Raw genomic sequence first — 6038 nt, forward strand, 5'->3', positions numbered from 1 at the left:
GGTGCCCTGCCTGTGGGGCTGCTAAACCTAGCTCCAGGGGCCCCACCCCTGGAAACCCTAACACTAACTCCAGGCACCCCACCCCTGGGAACTCTAATCCTAGCTTTAGTGGCCCAGTCCCTGGGGCTCCTAACCCTAGCTCCAGGGGCCCTATACGTGGGAACCCTAGCCCTAGCTCCAAGGGCCCTTCCCATGGTGCCCCTAACCCTAGCTTCAAAGTCCCTTCTTGTGGGACCCCTAACCCTATCTGCAGGCCCCCTACCCCTGGGGCCCCAACCCTAACTTCAAAGGCCCTACCCATGGAGCCCCTTACCCTAGCTCAAGGGACCCTACCCCTTGTGCCACTAATCCTATCTCCAGGGGCCCTATCCGTGGGGCCCCTAACCCTAGCTCCAGAGGCCCTATCCGTGGGGCTCCTAACCCTAACTCCAGGGGCCTTGCCCGTTAGACCCCTAACCCTAGCTCCAAGGGACCTACCCGTGGGACCCCAAACGCTAGCTCCAGGTGCCCAGCCCATGGGGCCCTGAATCCTACCTCCAGAGGCCCTACCCGTTGGACCCCTAACCCTAGCTCCAGGGGCCCCTGAAACACCCGGGAAAATGTGTTTGACCCGTCAGGCATTGGGAGCTCTGCCAAGAATGCAAATGCTTTTTGAAGACTGCTGAGACTGTGGGATAGCTGGAGTCCTCAGTCCCCCCCTCCCTCCCTCCATGAGTGTCCATTTGATTCTTTGGCTTTCCATTACGCTTGTCACGCAGCAATGTGCTGAGTCCCGGCTGCGGACTCTGTCTATCACAGCCTGGAGATTTTTTCAAATGCTTTGTCATTTTGTCTTCTGTAACGGAGCTCTGATAGAACAGATTTGTCTCTCCATACAGCGAGTGATAAGATCCAGTATCTCCCAGATGGTCCATGCTGGAGCTCTTTTTGGATTTGGAACTACATCGCCACCTGTGCTAATCAGAGCTCCACGCTGGGCAAACAGAATATGAAATTCAAAAGTTCGCGGGGCTTTTCCTGTTATCGGGGACTCTAACCCAGACAGCAAAGTTTGTTGTCTGACCGCAAGAGAGACAGGCAACACCAGCAAGATCCGATCAAAAGCTCTTTATTGACAAGTGCAAGCATCAATAAAGAGCAGCTCATCTCCAGAGAGAACCAACCTTCTCTTTACATCTTAGTATAAGCCTATATAGACAGTTCCGTCGCGTCATAAATTATTCACTGGAGCAACCCACCCAGTTCTTCTAACAACTAGAAACTAAACACTTTTAGGATACATGTTTTACAGCATTAGGTGATTAACAATATCTTAGCAAGCACCAGAAGTTAGGAATATAGGGGAGTTAAAACCAACAGAGAACTGAACCACGGTGTGAAAACAGGGAGGCTGGGATTTCTTATCAGTTCTTCAAAGGAACTGTTCCTAACACAGCACAGTTGGTACTATACCAGGAATGCAGCCCCTCCCTTATCTCACTTTTTCCCAGCGCTTTGTGAGACATGCTGCTTCTCAGTTCTTTTCCACTCAGGGATTACCCACAAACCTCTGTTGGTCAGATTGGCATACCTGGTTTTGTCTGCTATATCTTTATTCAGGCCTAACACTGTCTCCCTGGCCAGTGCATCTGAGTTCAGATTGCTTTCCAGAGCGGTCACAAGGGTGCACTGTGGGATACCGCCTGGAGACCAATATCATCGATTTGCGGCCACACTAACCCTAATCCGACATGGCGATACCGATTTCCGCGCTACTCCCCTTGTCAGGGAGGAGTACAGAAATCGGTATTAAGAGCCCTTTATATCGATATAAAGGGCTTCATTGTGTGGACAGGTGCAAGGTTAATTTGGTTTAACGCTGCTAAATTTGGTTTAAACACATAGTGTAGACCAGGCCTAAGAAAGCGGCTGTTTGACCTACAAACAATGACAAAGTAAAACCTGCAAGAGCAGCCTTTCAACTCAGAGGTCTAATAATAAGATGTTACTAATAACTGATGAAAGAGTTACAAACGACTCAAAACCATACTCAGTACAAACCAAACGGGAACACAGACAACACCACTTTTCTTCACTGCTCTTCAACCACGATATTCTCCTCATAGGGAGGTCCAGCACTCCTGGGGGTTCAGTGTAGCAATAACAGGGTAATGTGTGCAATGGATGGAGGAAGCTGCTATTCCATCTCCATAGTCCAAAAATCAGTTTAATAGCTAGTCCTGAGATAGAGGAAGTATCAGTTATTAAAGTGATAAGAACTAATTTAACATTTTGATTCCAGCCAATGTTAAAATGATCTAACATACAGGTTAATAAAAACATTTCTAGTCCTCTGCATAGAATGCTTAAAGGATGCAAAAATAGCAAGTTTGCTTTAAAAAGTCATAAAAGGGACATCATCCTGAATCTGACACTTGGTGAAATGTAAGTCTAGAACACACAACCGATTTGGGGATTGTGTCCTGCTTCTTAACAGTCTGCCCTGAGGTTGCCACTCACAGTCACAAGCTATTCCAGATGGCTCGGGCCTTCTCATGGATCAGTAACTGGTTAGCAGCTTGGAAAGAAAGAGTAGGACTAAATGGTCAGTTTTTGCAGTGGAAAGGGGTAAATAAAAGACTTCCAAAGTATGAGACGATACTACAGACTTTAGGGCTGCTCAGTTTAGACAAGACTGTACAGCACCAGTTCTCAACCAGTGTCTGCCAAAAGAAACCAGGCTTGACCCACCTCGTCAAGCCACCAAGCCTGCCTGCCTGCCTTGAAGGGGTGCAGAAAGGGCACAACAAAAAATTGCAGCATCAATGCAGAAGAGAGAACTCTTCCTCTGCCATTATCAGTAAGGGTTGCCTCACAGCCACTGACTTCCTGAACAGGAATAGCAAAAGTCCAACCAGAATTCTACTTTCTTTCCACTACAAGAGATAATGGGTGGGAGCTGCTCTCCTGAGACTGTCCTGCTGCTGCCCAGGTGCATGGCAGACAGAGCTTGAAGGGTTTTGATCGCTTGAAGTCCCAGAGGGAAAAAGAGACAAGCGTTCATGTATCAGAGAATGCCTTTGATCCATTAACCCTTGGGTTATGGGCCCAGCATGCTTCCACTGCACCACTCTACTGGCTCTTTACTCCCCTGCCACCCAGCCATCTCTATCTGGATTAGTGCCTTACAAGCTCTCACGCTGGCAGGCAGATGCGCCGGCTGCTAGGCAGCTGTCCTGATCACAGGATTTTACAGCTTATACAGGGTAAAAGGGAACTATTTGGGGTTTGGACTCCATTGGGAGCTGGGTAGCTGAGTGCCGGAGACGGGAGCACTTCTTAAACTGTTTTCAGTTAAGCCTTCAGCTTCACCCTCTCCTGAAAAGTACTCACCATTAAGGGGTATGGGTTCCAAATGCCAAAAACATGTGGGAGAGAGGAATGGATGTTGTGATTGTTCTAGCTGATTTTCTTTCTGGTGTGCAAAGACAAAGACATTTTTGAATCTTTAGAGTTGTTGTTAGTGCTGCAGTCCCTCACCTTAAGCTTATACCATTACATCACTTCTGTGGTATATTCTGGTTCTGAGCAGTAAGAGGTTGCTCTGCCTGTGGCATTATGGAGTGAGGTAGCTAATGTTGGCTGCAGAGATGGGGCATGTACCACAAAAGTCCTGCCCCCAGCTGCAGTCCCTGAGTCCAGCCTGCAAAATTTCCTTGCAGTCAGAGTGGAAAAGAGCATTTTACCCAACTGTGAAGTTGCTTACAACTTCCAGTGTGTAAGTGAGATGAGAACTCACCAGTGTAAGAACATCTAAAAATCATACTTAAGTATTAGTGATCTTAGGTCTGTTGCATAGAACTGAATTTGTAATAGAATTACAAAGAACTTTATTTTTAAACTAGAAGAGAAAAAACCCACAAAATCTGGAGTTAGAGACTTCAAAAAAGAACCATCGTGCTAAATTTAAACACTCATTTTCAATTTCTCTTAATTCACTATGCTTTGGAACCCATGTCCCTTGCCTAATGAGACATATGTAGGTTCAAGGGACTCCCAAAAGCATGAACTGCTAAGGACCGTTCTACTGTCCTTGATTCATAGCACCAGGATAACTACACTTTATTACTCCTGCCTTAATAACAAAGAGACTGAGGATCCCACAGCAGCCAAAATGACCATTTGGACAAGCACCCCCATCACGCAATGCGGGGTGGGTGTGACCATGCACATCTGCAACAAAAGGCCTTTACAACACATCACCAACAGATGTCAGTGTAGAGTTCATTCTGACCCTGCTTACATCCTCCCCCAGCCAAGAATTGGTGCTCCTGGTAAATCACACTCCCTATTATACCAGCTCATTGGTATTGAATGCTGAAATCACAGCTAGCAAAAGTAGCCAGCCATCTCTGCCCTGTAGCATCCAGCTTAGCCCTTGTTAACACATAAGTCAGTGGATTGTTCTCTGTCCATACCTGAAACTGAGCACCAGACAAGTAGTCTCCAAATTTCTCAGTGATGGCCCATTTCAAGGCCAAGAACTGCAGCTGGTGGATGGGATAACGAGTTTCACTGTCAGACAGTCCTCAGCTGGCAAAGGCTACAGATTTACATTTGCCTTCCACTTCCTGGTACAGGACTGCTCCCAGACCCTCCAAACTGGCATCAGCATGCAGGAGAAACAGTTTGTTTGGGTCAGCAAGGACTAGGACTGGCACATGAATCAGGAAAATAATGATTTCCCGTAAAGCCCTGTCACATCTCTCATCCCGCCATGTCCCAAATGGAGTGGAGAGGAGCCCCTCCCCTGTCCCAGGCCAAGAACACCAGATCTGCGGAGGCAAAATGTCTATAGCCCAGCCCAGCCAAAGTTGCTGGAGTTCCTCCCTCAGCCCAGGCCCACTGGAGTTGCTGTTGCAGTGGGGGAGAGATGTCTCTCACCTGGTTTTTTAGATGCCCTGATAAGAGGAGATGGGGGGGTTTCTTCCTCCCTACACCTCAAACTTCTCTCTCCCCCACCACTTTCTGCTCTAGCTTGATCTCCCTCTTTCACCTCAATTCTCTTTTTCCTGGTCTCATTCCAGAGCCCTGACAGCTCAATTTTCTGCCCTAACTCTGAGCTCTCTACTGCACCCGGAACCTCTCATTGTAACCCCACCCTACAGCCTGCACCCCCAGGTTCAGTACCCTCATCCCTCTGCACTCCAACTCTCTGTCCCATGTAGCCTGATTTAGAGTGTACTAATAATATTAATTTGGATAATATGATGAAAAATTAATTTATTAGCTTACATTTTATTTAATTTAATTGAGTTACAAAGTTACAGTTGCATTACTGCTATTCAATAGATACATAGGGCATTATATGCAACAAAGTTTTGGTTAATGTACTCACACCCTTCCTTGTTAACCTGGTGGTAAGAGACACAGGACCGGCCTTGCAGTTCAGGTTTCTCAATTCTTGAGTGAAAGATACAGTGCTTAGAAAAAGCTAATGTTACTTACGGTTTACTTGACTAAGTTAAACTTAAAATCAAAACCTAATAAACAAAGAATAAAAACTTACGGAAACGGAGCTTAGCCTAGTTCCCTTGAAACTTAAAGTTTAAGAACAAGCACAGCCTACTGCTAGTAGATAGAGAGAGAGTGGAGGAAGTAAGTCAGAATGATAGAGTGAAGTGCTATAGAGAGGTGGGTTACCTCTTTTATAGGACACAAGTGCCGGAAATCCTTCCTCCTATGCCCAAATTTCATTCCTCTCCCACAAAACGTTAGGGTATGCTTACTTCACAGGCTAGTATGTTTGTGCATGTTGATGATATGTACATATGCACATAAGTTCCCTTGTGGTGTACCTGTTAAATCTGTGGGTCCAACACTGGAAAAAAACCCTATGCCAGTCTGCATTGTCTATTGGTCTAGGTAAAGGTCTTAGACAGGTGTGGATACTTATCTATTTAAGAAACAAGATACAAGTCAACTTTGCTTTCTGAGTAAAAAGTCAGATATAGATAGAGCATATATAGATATGCTCACTTTGCCTTAGCTTACCATAC

The 6038-nt window shown here is 46.1% G+C and overlaps 1 non-coding gene across 1 annotated transcript; it reads right to left on the reverse strand.

The window, feature by feature from the left end:
* Positions 1-2104: 2104 nt before the first annotated feature.
* On the reverse strand, positions 2105-2297 carry LOC115639635. Its single transcript, XR_003997719.1, has one exon. It is a non-coding gene; the product is annotated as a U2 spliceosomal RNA (small nuclear RNA).
* Between the last annotated feature and the right edge of the window lie 3741 nt (positions 2298-6038).

This window comes from Gopherus evgoodei, chromosome 24 (assembly GCF_007399415.2).
Source record: "Gopherus evgoodei ecotype Sinaloan lineage chromosome 24, rGopEvg1_v1.p, whole genome shotgun sequence".
Lineage (NCBI taxonomy): Eukaryota > Metazoa > Chordata > Testudines > Testudinidae > Gopherus > Gopherus evgoodei.